Source organism: Lycorma delicatula, chromosome 5 (genome assembly GCF_047948215.1).
Source record: "Lycorma delicatula isolate Av1 chromosome 5, ASM4794821v1, whole genome shotgun sequence".
Classification (NCBI taxonomy): domain Eukaryota; kingdom Metazoa; phylum Arthropoda; class Insecta; order Hemiptera; family Fulgoridae; genus Lycorma; species Lycorma delicatula.
Window position 1 is genome coordinate 28,464,966 of NC_134459.1, and position 25,517 is coordinate 28,490,482.

At 30.7% G+C, this 25,517-nt stretch overlaps 1 protein-coding gene across 12 annotated transcripts in view; it reads left to right on the forward strand.

The window, feature by feature from the left end:
* Window positions 1-25,517, forward strand: part of Mgat2 (alpha-1,6-mannosyl-glycoprotein 2-beta-N-acetylglucosaminyltransferase) — an 858,981-nt gene that overhangs the window by 484,348 nt on the left and 349,116 nt on the right. For all 12 annotated transcript variants that reach the window (XM_075365853.1, XM_075365856.1, XM_075365854.1 and 9 more), the window contains one exon: window positions 5,344-5,459. The gene's annotated coding sequence lies outside the window, so the exon portion shown is untranslated. The remainder of the gene's footprint in view (window positions 1-5,343; window positions 5,460-25,517) is intronic.

Below are 25,517 nucleotides of genomic sequence, written 5' to 3' on the forward strand. Positions count from 1 at the left end.
TTCATCAATAATGCATTAAGGTCTTTTTATTTATATTAACATTATTTTACTTACAAAATTTTACTAATTTAAAGTATTCAGATTATCCACAATACATTATTATTTGTATATTTTATATATATTATTAAATCTGTTTTATAATAAAATAAACTGAGTAGCAGAAAATTTGGAATATAAACATTTTAAAGAAAATCAGAATATATAAAGTAAATATTTTACTGTCTAAGTTGTAGTAAGTAACGCATAACATATTGTAATAGCAAGTTGCGGAAAATTAATTAAACAAGTGAAAAAAAAGTGATTGCTGCGGGAAAAAAATTCAAAATTTTTAATAAGAAAATTTTCCTTTTTTTATTATACGAACAGTGTTAAACTGTTTTTTTTCCTGTAATAAGTAGAGGCAGTATAAGTTTGTATGAGGCGTTCTATCTTATAGAAAAGGGGGGAATTAATTTGTTACTTTAACTATTCATCAAAATTTCTGTTTTGGCTGTAAGGAATTTATATTCTTTACAGCCAAATGAAATAAAACCAAAAAATTCCTTGATAAAAAATTAAAAATAATAAAGAAAACGTTACACAAACAAAAAGAAAGAAATAAAGAATTTCAAAAAATGCAACAGAGAGAAAAAATGTAAATCAAACAATAAAATCAGATCAAAACAATAGAAATATGATAAATAAAACAGAAGTAAATGAAGATAAAACAATATACAATGTTTTTTTTACAATATTTAAGATAAATATTATAATTACAATAAATCAAAAAATATAAACAAACCCATTAAAAAAAGAAAAGAAAAAAATGGTTTTTGTTTTTTGTTGATATTTCGTTTTTATTAATTAATTTTTTTGCATTAATTTATTTATTTTTGAATTTGGATATTTTATTTAATTTTTCTTTATACATTTTAATATTTTGTCTAATTTTTATATCATCATTAATAAGTAAGGATTGATTTTAGTGAGGAAAAATCATAATTGATGTAGTATTCATTTTACTATTTTTCTTTTGATTTTATTTTTTTATTTTGAATTTTATTATTACTTTAAAAATTTTTTTTAGTATAGATTAATTCCTGTATTTTTATTGGTATTTGATTGAGGTTATCAACCTAAGCGTTTAAGAACAGGCTTTTTTTATACTCTTTTTTTTCTTTGCCTTTTTTTTGTTAAAAAAAAACCGGCAATCAGAGAAAGTATAATAGGATTCCTATTTATCACTCCCTAAAATTAATTTTGTTTATTGTGCAACAATGAAGAATAATTAAATTCATTGTCCAATGTCTAAGGTTCACTTGTGGGGCTGAATTTTACCTGTATTTCACCAGTATTCTTTGTATAATGATAGACAACGACGTATTAGACTGAATAAAAATGACAACAGGAAGTCGCTTAGGGAACAAATGGGGCATAAGATGTTTGTTATTCTTATAAATGATACGTCATTTTAAAGAGTGTCTTATGTCAGTTTTCTACAAATAACACTAACCATAAATCACGTAACATTTATATAAACCGTCTTGTAGTTTTGTAATCCAATTATATTTTCAACATAGTACAGTTTTATTTGGAAATTCAAAACATGATGTACTATTTTGATTAAACGTTTTAAATTGCGGTTATTTTGGTTGCCACAAACGTTTAATGATATATATATATATATATATATATATATATATATATATATATGTATTATTATACATTTTGTTAATAAAATGTAAAATAATTGTTAACGGTTCATTTATCAAAAGTAAATACTAATATTAAAAAATTAGGATGCTACTTCTGATTTAAAACAAAGCGAAATGTTATAATTAATCAAAGTATCCGATATGCTTAAATTACGATTGTGTATATTTTTACTTGGTACACGACAAAGTGTAAAAAGATGTAGCTATTTCTAATAAAATACTTATCTACAATCAGCTGTATTTTTTCCATCTTTTTGCAATAAAATATCTAATTAACAAATAAATATTGTTTAAGAAGAGAAATAAATAAATGCTTTTCAGTCACTATATAAAAAAAAATATGAAAGCTGTTAATAGAAATTTAATCTATTTTATTGAAATATATAAAAATGCCGAATAGTACAGGCGAAACGAGCCTTCAGTCTGAAATATAATTTGTTTACATCAAATATTAATTTAAATGTCAGTAAAAGATTTCTGAAAGTATATGTTTGGAGCCTCGCTTTATATGGAAGTGAAACTTGGACGTTAGGAGTACCTGAGAAGAAAAGATTAGAAGCTTTTGAAATCTGGTGCTATAGGAGAATATTAAAAATCAGACGCGTGGATAAAGTGAGAAATGAAGAGGTGTTGCACGGCATATCGATGAAGGAAGAAACATTTGGATAAATATAGTTAAAAGAAGAGACAGACTTATAGAAGTCGAAAATCGATTAGTTAAACATTTTTTTCATTCACTAGGTCCCCTTAAGAAACAAATCAGCTGATTGGAAGTCGAAAGTTCCAGCGTTCAAGTCCTAATAAAGTCAGTTATTTTATACGGATTTGAATACTACATCGTAGATACTGGTGTTCTTTGGTGGTTGGGTTTCAATTAACCACACATCTCAGGAATGGTCGAACTGAGACTGTACAAGACTACACTTCATTTACACTCATACATATCATCCTCTGAACGGTAATTATGTAGGCTAAACAGGAAAAAGAAAGTTCCTCTTAAAAAAAAGTACTCGGCTGAAGATACAGTTAACTGAAGAAGAAAATGATTTAGAGGTAATAATAATAACAATACGGATTTTTTTTTCGAAGAATTTAGAATACTGAGTTTTTATGTGTCTGATTTTAGTACTCGTCTTGGTTGTTTACATCAGTTTTTATAATCTAAATTATATGTTTTCAAACAAACGGATTGCAGTCATGGTCCGTTAAAAAATTACATCGATACTATGTATTAAGTATGATTATAATTTAACGCACGTCTGAATGTTTGTCGTCGCCAGGACACGAATTATAAGAGGAAGTTAAAAGCCACTGACCTTTAAAGTTAGAAGACAAACATATTAATATATTCTTTAGTGTTGCGGTTGAATTAATAGGAAATGCTTTTGTCTCTCTTGAATATTTTATTTCTATTTAATTAGTTGGACAAATAAAACAGGGAAAAAATCATTCTAGAATTATTGTTTGAATATTGCATTCTGTAAATGTTAACAAATATTACTACATAAAGAAATAAAATCATTCATCCGATATTTAAAAGGTTGATATAACATTTAAATTTATTATTAGATTTCGTTAATACCAGGTTGCTCAAAATCGAGTCTTTGGAGCCCAAAATTGAGAATAAATTTATTATTATTGGAAAATAACATTATGAGACCACATATGCACTTTTTTTTCAATGACCTGCCATTTTTCCGGAAACAACATAATCCTATCGTTATAGAACTATGGTTTCTGGTCAAAACTTTTTACACGTGGTTTTCACAGGTCTCTTTTGAAACCAACTTAACAGCGTTCAGGGAATTCTACAGAAAACGAAACAAATGATAGCCTGACGGTGCTTGGTGAAGGCTTCAAGCTGAATACATTAAAACCTCTCAGTCAAGTTCCCTCAATTTCTGACAGGTCGTTAAAGTATGCAGTCTGGAATTTTCAGTATGGTATACGAGATCCTTTTTTGTTGACCAAATGCTAGGTGCAATGGCGCTAATTTTCGACGTTACAGGTCTGAGTCTATCGTTCTGCCTGGCGGCAGCACTTCGTGATGCCCTTTCGCTTCGCTTGCCTTTCCCGTCTAGCCAGAGGGCTTTGCCCCTTGGACCCTGCTTTGTTCATTAAACTCGTGCTTTTAAGAATAATAATGATAAATAAAAATTAAAACTTCAATTTAAAAAAAAAATCTCAAGTATTTTGTAATTCTATTAGAACAGTTTGGTCAGTATGAAATCTTAAGTTATCTAAGAATGTAGATTTCAAAACAGTCAGCCTCCATCTTAAAAATATTAGTTATAACTGGTTATCCGTACAAAGTACGGATAAAAATGTGTTTGGCCGGTTCTTAGCGTTGTCAGACAACTAGGAGGTGACCGAATTCCTTTGTCTTTTTTTTTTAATTTTTTAATTACTTTTAAGTTTTTTAGTCAAGTAACTGAGGAAATTGCAGCCATTCGCGTCGCACATACAGTAATAGTGACTACGTTGGTTAGCCGCCGCGCAGTACACCGTCGCACCGCTTAAAAAAATCGAAATTCAATAAAAAACTGGTAATGGTTTTAGGTAATTTATCTGAAGAGTATTTGCAAACCCCAATCTAACAATATCTCGTTTAATGTAGTCGGAAATGGGGAAAACTTACAATCATTATTCAAATTTTTTTTACCTTTCTTCACCTCTTTCAATATCGAATTTGTAAAAATCTTGAAATCTGTTTTTAGATATTTACATAAAAATTACACTCACCAAAAAACAAACTGATATTTTCATTTGTTACCGAGCAATTCAGAAAAATTTTCTGGTTTTAGAAAATTTTCAAAACCCTTTAAATTCGGAATTTCAATAAAATTTAGAAATCGATTTTTATATATTTACACGTACATTACACACACCAAAAATCAATTTGATGTCTATTAACATTGAAACAAAAAACATTAAAAAGAAATAGTAAATCTCATTGTTAATCTGTTTTAACTCTTTAAACTTGGAATGTCAAAAAATCCTGTTTTACTGTGTACTTCACCGTAAGAAGAACTTGTGTACAAATTTTCATGAGTTATTTATTTTCATTAATTTTGATTTAACTGAATGTTTTTTTTAAAAATCTTATTCAGGAATTGTTAAACCTAAGGGTTGTAAAAAATGAAGTCTACAGTAATATATAAAATCAAATTTGTTAAGAATTTTTATTAAAATAATACATTTTTATATATTATTTATATATATATATATTATTTATAGATTATATATTTTGAGTATGTAAGTTTACAATATTGACTCTATCCTATTTCTGAAACTTATAGACTAAATTTTGTAAATCCTATTAGAACTTATGTAAATGAATCCACAATATAGTACTAAAAATATTGTATTTTTTGTGATTGTTTTTTTTTTTTAGAATAGAAATTACTCAATAAATTGTTACAATTTAGAAGGAAAAAGGTTTGGTTTAGTATTTTATAACCTGTTTATTGGATGCAGCTCTTTAAAAATTACTTAATGTTTTTGTAAAATTACTTAATGTTTTCATGTTACGTTTGGGTTTTTATAGTTCAAAATTAAATTTACATTATTATTTTTCAGGCCAAATTAAATATATTATATTATTACACCTATTGTGTCATCAGTACTAAGAGTTTTGTTTTCTTTTCAGGAATATCACTAAAGAGTGCTAATTTGATAACACGCTGATAATCCAATGACGTATTGAAAAGAAGTATTGTGTTCTTTTGTTTTTCATTCTGAAGCGGTTACCGGTGCATAAAATACGTAAGTTTTTAATTAATTATTTTATTAAAGGTGATTGTTAGTAATACTAAATAAATTTGTTTTCGATATTTACTACTTGTAGAATACTGAAATCTGTAAAAGAATATTTTTTTATACTGCATTTGTTATAGTATATACAGTGTTCCGGCACGTATTCGCCGAACTTCAGGAACTGATTCTAGTCATCAAAATGAGAAAAAAGTTCAAATCGACATAAGTCCTATTTTGCTTTATTTTCCTTCTGAACACCATTTTGTGATTTTCAATAAGAAAATTATTTCTCAGAAACGTGTAAGTTTATTTTAATTAAATTTGGAAAATCTAAGACTAGTATCTTATTCTATAGAATAAAAAATTGTTAAAACGTCACTTTCAAGGAATTTTACAACGGTTACATGAAAAATCCGCAAAAAGAGAGTTGAGTTGTGGCGAGACAACTCAAGGTTCCTTCAACATGACAATGCTCCCGCCCGGTCGGATTTGTTAATTCGTCACTTTTGTCCTCCCTCAGCCTCCGTACATGCCAGACCTGACTTCATATGATTTTTTTTATTTCCGTAATTAAAATTTCCGTAATTATGATGAATAGACGCCGTTTTGAGACTATGTATGACATTAAAGCAAATTCGTCATGGACCTTAAAGGCTAATTCAAATGAAGCTATCCAGGACTACTTTGCGAAGTTGAAACACCGCTGGGAAAAGTGTGTCATTCCAGATGGGGAGTATTTTGTACGAGACAAGGATCAATAATCTGAAAAATTAATAAAAAAAGATTAAAAAAATAAAGTTCGGTTCTTTTCTGAACAGAAATATGTAGTATATAATATATATTAAGAAAAAAAAAATCTTTTTTATATTGAATTCGAATAACCCTTTTATAAATGTAGATTAATACTGATCGTATGCTTTTAACAAATAGATAACGTCTTTCATAACTTAATTGCTGCTACGGTTTTTCAATTAGGAAGATTAATGTAACTCCGTCTAGAACATCTGTTGTGTATTTGATATTCCTTTACTTTGAGTTTATAAAGATTATAATAGAGAAAAATAAAAAGAATCTTTCTGTTGTGTTTTTAATTAAATTAAATTAAATATACAAATAAGCTTTATATTTAATTTTGAATAACAAACATCTTTTTTCATCAATTAACGGGGTGTGGTTATTTTATCCGTTAAATATATCTTATCTTTTATTTACTACAATATTTTGTAACTAATTAAATTAAATTAATTGTTTAATCTGTTTCTGACATAATTGAAGTTTACATTGAGATCACTTTTTGAAAACATTTTTTGAATAGTATTTATAAGCGAGTAGTATCGAAATCTTTACAAAGAATTTAGGTTAATTTTTCTTTTATCTATTCACGTAATGTATTCTTTCTTATAACGCGAAAATTATCCGTCTAATATCTTTATAGAATAAAAATTAAAAAATTAAAATAATCAGTTCAGAGTAAAAGAATATATTCTTGAAAGTTGCAAACATAATTTCCAATTCCAATTTATGACCATTCGAAAATGCACATAAGTCGAACGGTTTTTTGTATTTTAATTTTTTATTTTACTTTACTAAAAAAAATTATCTTACTACATTAAAACATTATTTTTCTTTCAAAATTATTTACAAGACTATATTTCAGATTAGTAAACGATCCATATATATTATTCAGCGTTTCCAGGTAAATCATATTGGTGAACTCGTCATCGCAAATCAGCTGATTTCGAAGTCGAGAAATTCTAAGGTTCAAATTCTAGATAAGGCAGTTACATTTATACGGATTTGAATACTAGATCGTGGATACCGGTGTTCTTTGGTGGTTGGGTTTCAGTTAACCACACATCTCAGGAATGGTAGACCTTAGTCTGTACAAGACCACTTCATTTACATTCATACATATCATCCTCATTCATCCTTAAGACTACACTTCATTTACATTCATACGTATCATCCTCATTCATCCTTGCGGAATATTTTATTACTTCACTTTACGGTGGTTCCGGAAGCTAAACAGAATAAAAAGGTGAAGGTAGAAAGGTAGAACATAATGTATAATTTTTTTTGTATTTTACGTTTTCTTCTGTACCATATAAGTTCGGACGTTACCGTAAACTGTTTATAATTATTCTCGGTCTCTGTGGTGGAGTGGTAATATCTCGACCTATCATCAGGAGGTTCCGGGTTTGAATCCCGGTCGATATTTTTCTCACGCCACGATTTAGATTATCGGTAATATATGTATGATATTTTAATGTTTAAATGTTTCGAAATTATTTAAGAGTTACTGTAGATGCCTTTAAAAACTAGTTGTCGCATTTTTGGGCAGGGCTATTGTACCCCGTTGTTTTTTACTTAAAAATTTTGGTTTTCAATATGTTCTAAATGAAAATCACAATCATACTCTTTCCATTTAAATTTTTTTGAGTTTCTCCTTCGTAAGGACTTGAGATATGGTGATTTCATAACATAAAAGTAAATCGTTTCGAGTCAGGAGAACATTTGCTCCTAACTTTGGTTCCAATATTTTGTTAACACTATATGTATTTGTATAAGTATATATTTGTGTACAGTCTGTATATGTATTTGTATCTATAATGTTATCAAATCATTAATATTAAATTTACGAACATAAATGGTTTATCAGTTGTCTATCAATTGACTATTTCAGTTATAGGGTTCGATTTCTATCGTGGAGCACAATTCCCTGTACCAAGTTTTCATTAAATAATTTAAAAAAAAAAAGTTACTTTTGACTGAAATGATACGTTAGTGATTTTAACTTCAAGGAGAAAAAACCCATCAGCAATTAACTCCTCTGTATTCCGTTTATTCTGGCTGGCATCCTGAAATTCCATTCATGGAATTCGTCAGAATTTCGCCAGGAATTGCCTGACCGGAATTCGTCGGATGTAAGGCTGAGTCTGAAAAATTACAAATAAAAACAGAATAAAAAACTAGAAAATTAACGAAATATTTGAACATTTTAAAATTAAAATGGTTATTTTTTAATTTAATTACAGTGTAATTTAATCGTTTTTTTTCTGCATCTTTAAGTTTAAGTTTAATTCAAACATTCAAATTTAAATTACTAGTTACTAGTTTTATACGCAATGTACTACATTAAAAGTGAATCACAAAAACTTAAAATTACCTACAAAAGAAAGATTTTCAAGATATTTAATTTTGTCTGAGTTTAGCAGCGAAACAAAGTCCACAAACTTTGATGGTATTGCAGCTACACTACTGGTTAGGCGACTAAAGAGATACTCGTCAAAAGATCAATTATACAGAGTGATAAACGAAATGATCCAGCATTTGGTTTTCTTAAAAAAATATTTATTTCAATCGCAATACAGAAAAGTAAAATACAATGTGTTTACTACATACCTGGAGATTATGTTCTGCTTATCACATATTCAATATGACCACCATCACGTCTAGCAACTTCTTCAACACGAACTTCTATGTTGTTAATAACTCGACGACACATATCCTCCGTTATCTTGTTGCACGCCTCTATGTCAGCATCGCAGTTCCATAACTTTACGATTATGTTTAGGGGAAATCTTTTCCTTTAGAAATCCCCAAAGAAGATAATCACACGGATTCAAATCAGGACTGTTCGAGGACCAGTTGTGTCCGCACGCAAAATGATTAGGAAATAGGTTTGAAATGACATTTTTTCGTTAAAAGTTTCATGCAGAAAGTCTAAAACAACATTAGCTGTGTGCGGTTTGGCTCCTTCCTGCACTCGTTTTCTAATCGAAACCCTTTTGCTAGAAGCCGAGGAACAAAATTATTACGCAGCATGTTTAGATAACGTTCACTGTTCGCTATCTGTTCAAAAAAGAATGACAATATTAGCCCGTGATTTGAGATAGCGGCCCGTACCGTAATTCTTGGAGCATAATGCACCTTTTCATGAAGTGCGTCTGGATTTTCGGAAGCCCAAAAACGCACATTTTGTTTATTAACAACCCCGTCTAGGTGAAAATGTACTTCATCTGAAAATCAAACATTGTTCAACAATACGACTTGGTTGACAGCCCGTTCTTTGACGTTTGTTGTCGACCGTTAATTTAGGCAACACTTAACCTAAACCTATTTTGTACGGATTCAAATGCAAATCGGTTTATAAAATTCGCCGCACAGATCGCCTAGAAATCCCAAGTTATGCTGCTACTTTTCTTGTTTATTTTCCCGGGCTCCTATCAACGCTGCCCTTACGGCTTCGACATTCTGTAGAGAATGAACATTGGCAGGCCGTTCGCGCTTACTCTCAAATATTGAACCGTCGTTATTAAATTTTTCGTAAAGTCTGCGTATTGTTTTAAATGAGGGCGACCACCGAGTTTGAAAATGTGCACGAAACCGTCGTTGTGTTAGCACTACGGTTTTCCGTTTCATTAACCAACAACACAGTCTTTACGCGCTGTTCAACAGTGAGTCTTCCTTTGTCAGCCATCTTGAACTATATACAAACAGCACACTCGGAAAAAGAAGAAACTAATATTCATGAACTGCTGTCGTTTCTGCCAACATAAAACACATTATTAACTTAATCAATTGTTGCCAAAACAAATGTTTGCGCACATATCATGCGCTATTCTGTAATAAGTTTAGTACCCTATGCGATTTAATTTCTCAGACTTGCAGTTACTTTATCCATTTATACATACACACATTTTTTCACAAAACGTCAGTATGTATTAAGTAATGAACTGAATTACACTATTTCTGTACTGAAAAATTAAAAATAACTATAACTGAATTATTTATACCGTAATATAATTTAGAAGAATTGTCACTAGAACTGATCCGTCTTCTACATGTTTTTCATGTAAACTTATTTTTGTTCACATTTAAGGTATTCAGTTAATATACGTCAATGTACAGTTGCGAATAATAATAAAAATAAAAACGGTTATAAACTACAACATTATGCCTATTTACTTGGTTCATTTTATGTTGTATATTAAATTCTATGTAGGCTAGTTAGAAGATTAAAACATTTTTTTTTCTCCTGCAGTAAACTTTGGTCTATTTTATTGTTAAATGTTTCTATGCTCGATGCTTTATTTCATAATTTTATTATGTTAAGATAGAAATGTTAGAAAATTCTTTTGTCATGGTTTTCATGTGGTCATTTGATATAAAAACGTTTTTTTTATATTCTATGTGCTAATCTGTGTCATCAAAATTAGCTACGGTTGTAGAAGTGGTTGTTTAATCTGCTGTTACTCGCCTGACCTAATTCAAAAAAATAACTATACGTTTTTTTAAATCTATATATTAATATTTGTCGGATTATTTAAAAAAAATATATTATTTACAAAACATTTCGATCGTGTTCAATTAGTTACTAAACGATAAAAGTTAATTTAAATTTTTTTTTTTTAACTGACTAATGCGTAAAATATTGTACTTTAAGCCAGTTTGGGAATTAGGAAAAAGAAGTAACAACAAAAAAGTATGTTCAAACTTATTACAGTATGTAAATTATACCATTTTTTATTTCCTTCTCTTTATCCATCCTAATTTAAAGTAAAATGTTTTTTGAACGAGTTGGTTTATTTAGTTGCTGGTTTATCTATATTAAAATTATTTTCGTTTGTCCATGAGCCATTACGTTCATAAGGTAAATTTATCTTTATCCCATTATTTTTATGCTATTATTCTGTGGTTTTAGTTCGCTTAATTTTATTTTTTTTTAAATTATAACACAATTTGTTTGTCATTTTTAATTCTACGAAGTAGATTAAGGCGAGTTCTATTTATTTTGTTGTTTCAAAGAACTTTAAATTATTGGAGGTAAAATACCTACTTATAGAAATTGTACTGTTTATTAATAACAACATTGTTAAAATTTTATCTTCTGTATGTTTCTGAAAATACTAGTGAAAAATTGCTTATTTCATTTATTCTTAAATATACAATTTAAATACCATGCCATTTGAAAGAAACTTAACAAATTGTAAATATTTCATTATTTTTCTTCATTTTCGTTTCGTAAGATTACCGTGCAAAATTGCACGGTAATCTTACATATAAATGCGAAAGTTTGTGTTTGTTTTTTTTTTTTTTTTTTTTTTTGGCAACATCACACGAGAATCAACCGACTGATTACTTTCAAATTTTCAGAATAAATTTGTGTTATTCAAGGGAAGGTTTTAAACCGTAGATCCAGGTTCTAGCTCCCTTGCCTATTAAAATATTGAAGATATATACTAAAGAAACAAAAATTAATTCTTTTACTTCATTGCGTTTCTGTCTCCATGGCAAAAGAAATATAATGAAGTAAAATGACTTATTCTTCTTTCTTTAATGAATATCTGTAAAATATTTAATATTCTCACAACCATGACGACAACGGTCGCGTCGGGGACTAGATGGTCGAGCGAGCGAAGCGAGCCCTGACTTTCCAGGAAATAATATAGAATTATATTGTATACATATTGATTCAAGAAGTATATCACTGCGTTTCCTCATGAAGCACATTGATGAGCATCGTTTTAAAGTAAAAAAAAATCCAATTAAGACGTTTTCTTTTCGAGTTACGATTAGCTCGATGTGATATGATTTTATCTACAAAGTTAAAAAGAGGCAACTGTGTATTCAGTAATTTTTGAGAAAAAATTATTATTAATTAAAAACATCAGATGGTGAAACAATTTTTTTAAGATTTGTGTAAATTAACTTAGATAATTAGCTATATAGTTAATAAATTGTGAAAGAAAATTTGTTGGGAATTAAATTCTGATAATATTTACGAGAAGTAGTAATGAAATATAAAAATAGTTAAAGAAATTCTATTTTCATTGAATATATATTGAAAATATGATTATAAAGTAAACTAAAAATTAATTTTATAATATCGTGCATTAAGAACTGAAATATTATTTTAAAGTTTAATCATATTTAACAACAAAAAATGTATCATTAATTTACATTAATAGGTGAACGTAAATTACATTAAAATTGAAGTAAGCACATTGATTGTTTTTACATTTTCAACCCTTCAACCGTAAAGTTCCGGGTTCGAATCTCATTCAGGAATGGTATATTTGATACACTATAGAATTTCCATCCACATTTCCACGTATAAATTTCTAGCTTATATTATGAATTACTGATTCACTAACTTAATTTTCTCTAGTTTTGTTTACGAGAATTTTCAATGTTTTTTGATTAGCTTAGTGATAATGTTTTTCAGAAGATATAGGAGATTTTCCGCTAGTCGTAACTACATAAGAAAGCCTTACAAAATCCATGTTTGTAGAATTTTTTATTTCAGTGACACAAAATGTACTTTATGAGGGTGAAACGATTTGTTTTTCGTCGTGAGACCATCATACCAAAGCACACGAGGATTAAGACAACTCAGAAACATTTGATGGAAAGGGTAGGGTTGTGACATATTATTTTAAGGAGCACTGAAAAATAAAAAAATCTGACGTAAAAAAACATCGGCCTAATACAACCTTAACGAAACGAAAATTGTGCCCATTTAATATTTTTCACACCTAGTTTCAAAAGTGTCGTTGTCACTTACGTAATGAAGTAATTGTGTCATATTAAAAATTAATCGTTTTGCGGTAGGAAGATTTGCTAAATTTTACTTTTTACATGCTTTAACTCACAATGTTTTTTTTTCGCGTTTGAGAGGACTCAAATCTTGCATTTTTAATGTAACATACTTCCTTACATTCCCTATAGATTATACTGCTTAGTAACTGAGGTCGGGTGACAATACAATATTCCACCATTACTTTTGCAAACTTCCTCCCGTACGGGGGTAAATTAAGTGTGACAATTAAGGATGAGGGAGTAAAACTTAGCAAAATCTGCAAAACGGATGTTATCTTTTGAAATCCAAATTAACCTACTAATTAAACAACTGCAGTGTATGATAATACACTGCAGTTGTTTAAAGTATGACTAAAAAGTATAAAGCAAGTTTTAACAAATTTTGAAAAGGTTTCGTAATATTAATACAAAAATTATTATTAATTTACTTTAAAAATATTTAAAGTTTATTATTTAAAATTTACTTTAAAGTTATTATTATTATTCATATTTGACAGGCTATTTTAAAAGTACTGTAAACCATTTTTAAAACTAGACGTGAAAGGTTTTTAGAGGCTACTAGATAAAAATGTTTTTAAAGGGTTCTCGAACCCCGATGTTGGTTACGTCAAAATTTTGTTGAACTAACAAAAATGTTAAACGTCCTTTAAAATTATGTGTCACAATCCTATTTTTTCCATTCAAAAGTTTTCGTTTGTCATTCCGAAAATAGATAATTTCGAGATAGAAGTATTTATTCAATCTAAATGTTCAACTATTAAAAAGTTATTTAACGACTGCCAACAATAATAAAAATACAAAGCCTCTTGAATCATTTAATTTGAAAATGAAACTAATTTAAGTGTACATGTTGCTCATTTTCCTACATTTACGTGTTACAGTTGCATGGTTAAAATGCTAATTATGGTTCGTTGACCATGTTAAACGGTTATTAATTAATTTACGATTATGAATTTTTATCAAAGTGTGAAGGACATGATGGCAGCCTTTTTTGATTATAAAGTCATGGTGCATCACGAGTTTGTTTCTCTAGTGCAAATTGTCTATAAAACATCTGATGTGGACACCACATGACTTCTGCACGCCTATTAAATTACATATAAACATTTTTTGCTGCACTAATTCAAACTTATTTTATTTGAAAGTGAGATACGATCCTCCAATTCTTTAATACAGCGGACAGTTACACAATTGCATTGTGGTGGACACTACATTGCATCACATTTTATGTGGTGTCCGGATCAGCATTTTATATTAATTAATATATTAATTTTGTTTCACGTCGCTCAAGTAGTTATGTGTTGTAAGTGAGAACGTGTCGGATCCGTAACGATGAACACATCGGTTCGAATCAGACTTCATATACACATATTTTTAAAATTTTTTTTTAATTGAAATACGAGTATATTGATTTATTAATAATTATTAACCTCTGTAAAAAATTTTGAATTAAAATGAAAAGTACATAAAATTTTATTTCACTAATAACTTCTTTCTTTTTCCTGTTTTAGCCTCCGGTTTTACCGTTTAGATAATACTTCAGGGGATGAATGAGGATGATATATATGAGTGTGAATGAAGTGTAGTTTTGTACATTCTCAGTTCGACCATACCTGAGATGTATGGTTAATTGAAACCCAACCACCAAAGAACACCGGTATCCACGATCTAGTATTCAAATCCGTGTAAAAATAGCTGGCTTTTACTAGGACTTGAACGCTGGAACTCTGGACTTCCAAATCAGCTGATTTGGGAAGACGCGTTCACCACTGGACCAACCCGGTGGGTTTCACCAATAACTTCTAATATATTTCTTTTTTTTATTGTTATTGAATATTGTATTTTTTTTTAAATCAGAGTTTAATAATAATTAATTAATCAGTATATTTAAATTAAAAAAGACTATATGTATATGAAGTCGGATTCGAACCGATGTATTTTCCCCTTGTAAGATTCAAATATTTTATCAATTAAAATTTCATTTGGGTATAACTCTGTAACCAATGAAAATGTGATATATCATTGAAAAACTCTCAATAAGGGCTTATTACTCCAGTTAAGAAAAATTCCAATATTCAAATGTTTTTGAATTGTGATCTTTTTTGAACACTTTTGATCCAGTCGATTCCAATCAAAAGGGAAGGTGGACAACTAGATGTTACAACAGTTTTAAATCCAAAATTCTACGGCTAATAATTTTTGAGTTGTGCAAGATACATACGTACGTACGTACGTATGTATCTCGCATAGACGTCATGTCGAAACTAGTCAAAATGTATTCAGAGATGGTCAAAATGGATATTTCCGTTGAAATCTGAAAGCCAGAATTATTCCTTTCCGCGATCACATTACTTCCTTTACTTTGTACAAGGAAGTAAAAATTACATAATTATCCTTCGTCGGCTAAGAGATGTTGCACGTCGCAAGGGACCACAACTTTGGGAAAATAGCGGTTACAAAATTCACCACGAATTGCTCCATAACATCCATCATAACTTGTCCAGAGATTCTAGGCAAAACACGGGACCGAATAATTTTAACAGGCTGCTTACTCACGAGACATGATTTTTTTTTTGAGGACGTAAGGCAGGTGGTTCTCTGTCAATGAAATTACTATACAGGTTGGCAGATGAACATAATATGCCGAATGAGTGCTAACGTTGGCTTCCTGCAATGTTTGGCTCTTTCCAAAGCTTAAAATTCCGCTTAAAGGAAAGAGATTTAAAAACAATGAAGACATTGAAAAAAATATCACAAGCGGATTTATGGTACTCACTAAAAATGACTTTAAAAAATGCTTCAAACAATGGAAAAATCACTGGGATATATGAGTTATATCAAAAGAAGCCTACTTTGATGGGTACAAGTTATTGAACTAAATAGGTTAATTTTTGTTTTCTTTTTCTGAGTCAGGATCGCCAACTTTTTTATCACACCTTGCTTGTATTGTGCGTCTAGCTTAGTAAAATACCAGCTGCAGAAGCGTGCCTTAGGCACGGTTTCCGCAGCTAGGCTCTCCGGGCGGGTTGCCCTGGCGGGCGGCGTCTCGGAATGGGATTATAGTGATCGGTACATTCCGGTACCACTTTTTGATTATAGTTCATTATTCTATGAATAAAAACAATCGCATAAATAAATAAAAAAATATTATTAATACATATTTCGCATATACATCGATAAATAATAATATAACAAGTATACGAATGACCAACACGTAACATGTTCTAACGAATTGGGTTTTTACGCTATTGATTGATAGTCAGGTGCAGGTGCTAAGCTATGGGGTACGGACACATACACACACATACAAATGACCTTTAGCGGGATGGGATTATCAGTAGATAATTTTTATTACAAACGCTATGTCTCTGGTGATGTTAATTGTTTGTCTTGTTAATTCTTATTTATCTAATTGCACTATTTCCCTTTTTGTGAAAGCATTTTTCACGTTCACTGTGCTATTTTAAATAAATATTATAACGATTTTAGTTAATCTTTAAAAAAAATCGGGAATTCTACGCCAAAACAGACGCAAATCCAATTTTTTTACAACGGAAAGTTAAAATTTTTCTTTCTTTACAGGAAATTAGTAATAAAATTTAAATGGAAGTAAAATGTTTTCCCCTTTATATTCGTACATATGTATACATATATTTTAGAATAATCTTTTTTTTTACATCTATCGTAGTATTTCATCCGCTATCAGTAGAATTTATTCAAATAAGTGAAGTCAAAAGAAAAAGTTTCACGAGAAAAAAAGAAGGAAAGTTTCTTTGCTTTTTTCTTGATTTGCAGTGCCTCTTACGTAACGTTACCAGTCATCTGGGATATTATGTTCAGCTGCCACTCCGTGTAGTAATTTCATTGACATTGAGAACCACCTGCCTTTATACTTCAAGATATTCTCTTTCGCTCAGGGTCCCGTTTTCTCTCTTATCTATTGGTAAAAATAGAGATAAAGAAGATAATTTGTTTTTTCATCATTCGTGCAAAATATACTTCTTTTTTTCCTTTTTATAGTTTTAATATCTATATTTATCCAGACATTTATGATAATCTAAATTAAACATGAATTCCTTATAACTGTTCTTTAACTTTTATCATCAGACACGCATTTTATTTTCTTAACCTTAAATACTTTTAAACGAAATTTTAATACTTTAGACGAAATAATACCCCATTTTAAAAATTTTAAACTATTCTGGTTTTTCGGCTTGTAAAAAATGTAGAAATGCAGATGTGTCTACATTTCAGTATTTAATTTTTTTAAATTTTTCTTTACATCTTTCACCTATGTGAGTGAGACAACTTGTGTATTAAATATTACTTACTGAAAATCGTACAGTCACTGGGAAGTTATAACGACTCAAACAAACCTAATATCTAAATAGGTAACCCTCCTAGTGTGTTCTTTAAAGAAGTCTATTCTAAAATATTATTTGATGTAAAAATTTTACACTGAACAAATTCCTTCTACTTTTCTGGATTATAGTTCTATACCTATGCTACAAGATGGAAAGTATAGTAAACGGTAATATGTTTTTTTTGCATTTCTCGACGTTTCATTACCCAGGAACCTCAAAAGAAAACAAAAAAATATATAGATGGGGTAATGTTCGTATGTTGACGTGTTTGAAGCTTAATAACTTCTGATTTGGCACGGAGACTCGTGTGTAAGGGCAATTTGTTGGTAAAGATATAGGGTCAATATCTCCAAGGGATAGGGTAAATAGTCTTCGGGGTCAATTTTCTAAAAATTTTGCAAACATAACCCCACTCTATATTAAGTTTAGAACATTAAAAAAAAATTACTCCTAAATTCTCCCCCTTCCGCAAAAATCGATAAAAGCTATCTTTTGGTTTTTATGTCTTCCTAAGCATAGTAGTAGAGCAAGTGATCAAAAAAAAAATAAAAATAAAAATACTTTGGTAGCAATATTGGGAGTGGGGGACCGATCAAAGTTAAAAGTATCAATTTTTTTTAAATTTTATTATACTTTTTTATGTATCATTATTTTTTCACTATATAAGAATAAATAACCAATATGCCAGGTAAACGTAACAATTTTGTTGTCACCTTTTTTTCAATCAAAGGATTTTGCTGTTTAGGAAATAAAATTGGAAAGGATGGACGAACTTGAATGAAATTGGAAAGGAAGGTCGTAAGGTATCGATTAAAAGCAGGCACAGCGACGTGAAAACCTTTAACGGAGAAAAGTAATAAGGCTAGTATTTGATACATATCTAAGCATTAAATAGATTTTCTTAAAATATTTGAATTATTGAACTGGATTAAATATTACATATTTTATTAAAGTGGATTATAGCACTTTATGGCAAATGAAAATGGAAACTAGGAAAACTAGAAAGAAAAAATAGAGGCCTTTGAGATCTAGGGTTATAAGCGGATAATGAAAATTACGAGTTGAAGATGGAAAGAATAAATCAAGTCTGTTTGGTAATCATATCGTTGCATATGAGTTAGATTTAATTAATTTGTTTATAGAGCTACATGTAAAAGAGAGTAGCCAAATATTGAAATTTATTAAACGTACGAGTATAACTGAAGATTTGGATGTAGTTATACAGAAGTTAAAAATTTTAGCGTAGAATAGAAAAAAACGAAGAATAGCATCAAACCAGTCAAATTAATAATTAAAAATTTTAAAAAAATCACAAATTAAATTATTTTTCTTTCATTTATCTGTGAATCATGGTTGACTATGAAAAAACATTGAATCAAAATTTAAACGAGTTTTTTCTTTTATGGATATGTTAATAAAAAATCCCTTTCGGCACGCCGAAAGGCGGAGGTAGATTTCACCGGTGCTAAGTAGAGGATAAAAAAGATTACCACCTTAAAGTTAAGAAAAATTTCAAATTTACTCACGACAAACCTTCTTAGAATTCCAGGAATATATTGGTCATCACTTGCTGTAATCTCAAAAATTGTTACAAACAAAAGTGTTAAGTAAGTTTTAGAGGACTAACGACCACTTAAAATCGATTCGATACTGTCCCTATTAAGGGAGGTATGGTTTTTTTTTGTCTTAAAAACCCCATTTTTTCCACCCCCTGAGCCAATAGTTGGTGATATCAAAAAACTTTACTTAGATAAGTTTTAGGCCCTTAACCAAATAATAGTAGGAACTTTAAACGAACTCGATATTTTACTTAATAAGAAAGTTATAGCGATTTTTTTTTTCGAAAAAGCCCTTTCATCCTCATGGTCCGATTTTGCCTATTAACAAATTCGACCGTGATTTTGGGTCGTTATATTTTATGTATCAATTTGAAAGTGATTGGCGGAAAATTACGGCAGTTATCTTCTCCACAAGAAAGTAATATATATATATATATATATATATATATATACAAACTTTTGAACTAACGGAGGCTTTGGGGTCTAGGGGATGTGAAACGTGAAGATTTGTCGAAATTTTCCGGTAGTCAAATCATGGTACCCATTACAATAGGTAGCTTTCTTAGGAATTTTTTTCCTTGTTTAACCTCCGGTACTACCGTTAGGTATTGCTTCAGAGGAAGAGATGAATGATTTGTAGCGTGTGGGTGTGAAAAATGCCATGCCTGACCGGTATTCAAACCCGGGACCTCCGGATGAAAGACTGAGACGCTACCATTCGGCCCACGGAGGCCGACTCTTATGAAATCTACCTAAACGTATCGTAAAAAAGAATCGTTTAAATATACTTATTGGTTGCTTGATTTTTTTTTTTTTTTTACTGTATTAAGAAAACTACTTCAAGGAATGTGTTAAGTAGTTCATAGTATACTTTTGTCTAGATTACGTGCATGCGGAACAATTTTTTTTTTTAAATGTGATTTTTTTAAAGCGTATTCGTGAAATTTTCTATTGTCTGACACCCGTGCATGAAACATTAGGATTTGTATAGCCGATGATAATAGTATGTGTAGATCGTAACCGGGACTAGTTCACCGTTTATGATAGCCCCTATGTTCGTCGCGTGGCACGAATCAGCTACCGACCTAGCATGACTAATCATGATCGCTTCTCCATCTCATTATTTTCTATTAAATGCTTTTTTTATTTCACATTTTTTCGCCTCAAGGCTACAGTTTAAAATAACAGTACTAGACCTAAATGATTTTTAACGGGTTACACTTATCTATCGGATCATGAATTTTTTTCTAATCAAGTATGTTGTAGTAAATCGGTTGATACCGTTTTCAAACGTCTTTTATTGTGGTTGACCTAATTATTTCTATTATAGAGATCTTCTTTTATAAATTATCAACGAGTATTTTTGTAAGGTTTATTCAGTAGATTAAGCCTTATAGGCGATTAATTTATTTATAGTACTTTAACTGAATTGCTCATATCAACATAAGTAAGGAAGTATAAATCTTCTTTTTTTTTTTAATGTTTAGTCGATAAAACCTTTCTACAAATAATATTTTTAAAAAAAAGTTTTAGAAGGATAGTTCTAATAAATATTAATGTACATATGTTAATTATAACTAATTACAACTGCATTCGAAATGTTAAAATTAAAGGAAATATATAACTGAGAGACTGAATGATATTAAAAACCTTTCCATCCATTGTTTTAAAAATTTATTAAAATTAAATTACCCAATTTAAATATTAAAATCATCTGAAAGTTTAAAATCTGATGTGGACAACACATGACTTCCTTGTACGCCTACTAAATTACATTTACACATTTTTTTAAATGAAAAGTACATAAAATTTTATTTCATTTAAAACGTCTGTTATTTTTTCATTTTTTTCTTCTTTTTTTGTTATTATTGAATTAGGATTTGTGTAGTCGGTAATAACAGTATGTGTAGATCGTAAATGTGACTAGTTCATCGTTTAGCCCATACGTTCGTCCCTAATTCTCAACTATAAGGAATTTTATACAGTGTTGAAATTGGGATTTGTCTTAACTCTCGTCCTACTTTTGCTATTTCCACACACCATAGACACCCAGTACCACTTTCACCGGGACATTTTCTTATTGGATGTTCTCTTATATCTTTATCTGAACCTAATTATCACAGGATTGAAATTATGCGTTAAGGTCGGTGGTAACTACTCCCAAAAATCTGTACAATCCATATGGAGACGATAGTCAAAGGAGTATCTGCACTGTCTTCAACAATGCAACAAATGGCGTTTTCCCACACGTAACCTTTAGGTTGGAGATCTAGTTCTTATCACCAACGAAAATACGTCACCCATGCATTTGGAAGCATGGAGTAGTAACCCAGGTTTATCCGGGTTCTGACAATTTAGTCAGAGTTTTAGATGTACATACAGCTAATGGTTTACTAAAGAGACCTATATATAAATTATGTTTTTTACAAACTTTTAAAGATTAACACATCAATCGTTACGACAGAGATTCTGGATAATAAACGCAAAAAGAGTCATTTCGTCAATCATTCATAAGTGTATATCTTGCTTTAAGTTTGATGCAAAAACTCAATCCCAACAACTTGGTCAATTACCGCCTGTTAGAGTGATTTCTTTCCGAACATTCTCTTGGGCAGTAAATTATAGTGACCCAATTATAATTCGTCATGGTGGGCAGAGATATAAAACATTGAGTAAAGCTTACATAGCGATTTTTATGTGTTCAGCTACTAAGGATATTCATTTAGAGTTAATTTCTGATTTAACTTTAACTATATTTATAGATATCAAAGAAAAAAAAATTATACGTAACGCTTATAGTTAAATTATTGAATCAGTAGTTTCAAATAAATTAAGTTGTAAAATTTTTTTACAATGAGAGGTTAATAATTTATTAATAAAAAAATATATATAAATTAAAAAAAAAAAAAACTAAAAATAAGGAGATGAAGTCTGATTCGATCTATGTGCCTTCCCTTGTGACCCAAATATTTCATTAATTAAAATTTTATTTTCCTATAACTCTGGAACCAAAACAAGTACCACTTATGATAGATCGTTGAAAAGCTCTCAGTGAAGGCTTATTACTGCAAAAACAATTAACTTCAAAATGAAATAATTAAAAATTAAATTAAATCCAATTTTTTTTTAATTTTGGAATTTTTTGGATACTTTTGGTTCAGTCGATTACAGTCAAAAGGAGAGTTGCACAACTAGATATTACAACAGTGCTAAATCCAAAATTTCAAATCCTACGGCTAATCATTTTTGAGTTATGCGAAATACAATGTACATACATACGTACGTGCAAACGTCACGCCGAAACTAGACAAAATGGATTCAGGGATGGAGAAAATGGATATTCCGTTGAAATCTCGAAAGCGAAATTTTTCGCGATCACAATACTTCCTTTACTTCGTACAAGGATGTAAAAAACGGGTTGGACTTTCGGTACGTGAACCTACAGAATGAAGACTGTTGGTGGATCTCACCGAGCAATGAAAGTACCTCGGTAGGCCACTTCTTTCTCCTGTTTTCCAAACGTCGCTTTTTCCAAAGTCAAGAAACAACACTTACTGTGTTTACCATCGGAATTTCCAGTTCGTAATCATAGTCCAACATGCGATCAACGTGGTCATTGAGAAACACACGAATCAACCTTTCCCGATCTGGGTGGAACTCGATGCCAAGAAAACCAGGGGTTTTTCCGGGTGGATCTTGACTCGAGACTCTCCATTAGCTAAAAATGTGGACAATCCCTATCCTGATTCAGATTCCAATTGTTTCATCCTGACTCCGTAGGGAAGACACCCGCCATGTGACGATACCGGTCGCCACACTATTCCCTCCATTCCTAGCCCTGATCGGCTTTACCGGAGGTTATCTTCCAGACAACCCGATTACTTATTTCAGTCATCAGTGCGGCCTCTATCATTAGGATATTTTCATTGGTGTTAAAAACACATCAACTAACAAAATGTATTTTTCTAACTCACCTAAACTAAATCAGAATACTGATAACCAATAATAATTTACAAATTGAGCTTTTGAACAAAACATTAATCTCATACCCACAAAAATTGTTCGCAACATCGCAGTTTTGACCTACCATATTAAAATTACCAATTAGCCCACGAATATACCAAACAACCGGTCACGATCTCCGAAAGCGGCTACACTGACGGAAAAGCACCCAAACGGGAACCTATCCACCCTAGCTACTACTGTGCAGTAAACACAATCTGCAGTCCTTTCGAGCGCCATAAACCTTAAAAGTTTTTCAACAATGCGTCTGAGTTTATATCTTAATCGGTTAAAAATAAACATTTTGACGTTATCTTACATCACTGGAGGTTAACAGACGATTTTATGGTCAAGCCGGTTTCTATTTTCCACACGTGACTAGGTTTCGGATTGACCCGGTTTCAGTCCTACAACGGGAAACATTTTTTAAATCGAAAATAATTAGTTATTATTACGAGGTTCGCCTGATAAATGTTGCACGCTACCGTGTTACACAGAGACAAAAGGTATTATCAATTTGGGCGTGGCAGCATATGATAGCTAAAACATTAAAATAAGTTTTTCAATAGCAGGTAAAATGGAGTCGAGTACGGCCAATATATCGATACGGTTACAACGCGCGGTGATCGAATTTTTAACTGCACAAAATGTGAATCCAATGAATATTTTTCATGGTTTAAAAGCGGTTTACGGTGGTGAAACTGTTGACAGGAGTACTCTGAATAGGTGTGCGTTGAAATTTTGCGAATGTAAAGCTGGTAAAGCGACAATTGAGGATACCTCGCAGCGGACGATCAGTTTCTGTGACTGACAAGAAACATCGAAAGGAGGTGGACGATTTGCTTCAAAGTGACCGGCGAATCACCCAGCAACGCATCGCTATTAAGTTAAGCATATATCTAAAGAACGAGTAGACCATAATAATGAGCAATTTGGTTACCGTAAAATCTGTGCACGATGAGTACCGCACAAACTCTTCGCAATGCACCGACAATGAGATGAAGGAAGCTGTGGCCACTTAAAGACCGCGAGACCGAGAATTTTTAAGACCGAGAAAGACCGCCAGAATTTTTCAGAGACGGAATGCAAAAATTTGTCACACATTGGGAAATGTGTATCAGTATAAACAGGGATTATATTGAAAATTTTTTTTTTTTTTTTGTCTTCAGTCATTTGACTGGTTTGATGCAGCTCTCCAAGATTCCCTATCTAGTGCTAGTCGTTTCATTTCAGTATACCCTCTACATCCTACATCCCCAACAATTTGTTTTACATACTCCAAACGTGGCCTGCCTACACAATTTTTCCCTTCTACCTGTCCTTCCAATATTAAAGCGACTATTCCATGATGCCTTAGTATGTGGCCTATAAGTCTGTCTCTTCTTTTAACTATATTTTTCCAAATGCTTCTTTCTTCATCTATTTGCCGCAATACCTCTTCATTTGTCACTTTATCCACCCATCTGATTTTTAACATTCTCCTATAGCACCACATTTCAAAAGCTTCTAATCTTTTCTTCTCAGATACTCCGATTGTCCAAGTTTCACTTCCATATAAAGCGACACTCCAAACATACACTTTCAAAAATCTTTTCCTGACATTTAAATTAATTTTTGATGTAATCAAAATATATTTCTTACTGAAGGCTCGTTTAGCTTGTGCTATTCGGCATTTTATATCGCTCCTGCTTCGTCCATCTTTAGTCATTTTACTTCCCAAATAACAAAATTCTTCTACCTCCATAATCTTTTCTCCTCCTATTTTCACATTCAGCGGTCCATCTTTGTTATTTCTACTACATTTCATTACTTTTGTTTTGTTCTTGTTTATTTTCATGCGATAGTTCTTGCGTAGGACTTCATCTACGCCGTTCATTGTTTCTTCTAAATCCTTTTTACTCTCGGCTAGAATTACTATATCATCAGCAAATCGTAGCATCTTTATCTTTTCACCTTGTACTGTTACTCCGAATCTAAATTGTTCTTTAACATCATTAACTGCTAGTTTCATGTAAAGATTAAAAAGTAACGGAGATAGGGAACATCCTTGTCGGACTCCCTTTCTTATTAGGGCTTCTTCCTTATGTTCTTCAATTGTTATTGTTGCTGTTTGGTTCCTATACATGTTAGCAATTGTTCTTCTATCTCTGTATTTGAACCCTAATTTTTTTAAAATGCTGAACATTTTATTCCAATCTACGTTATCGAAAGCCTTTTCTAGGTCTATAAACGCCAAGTATGTTGGTTTGTTTTTCTTTAATCTTCCTTCTACTATTAATCTGAGGCCTAAAATTGCTTCCCTTGTTCCTATACTTTTCCTGAAACCAAATTGGTCTTCTCCTAACACTTCTTCCACTCTCCTCTCAATTCTTCTGTATAAAATTCTAGTTAAGATTTTTGATGCATGACTAGTTAAACTAATTGTTCTATATTCTTCACATTTATCTGCCCCTGCTTTCTTTGGTATCATTACTATAACACTGTTTTTGAAGTCTGACGGAAATTCCCCTTTTTCATAAATATTACACACCAGTTTGTAT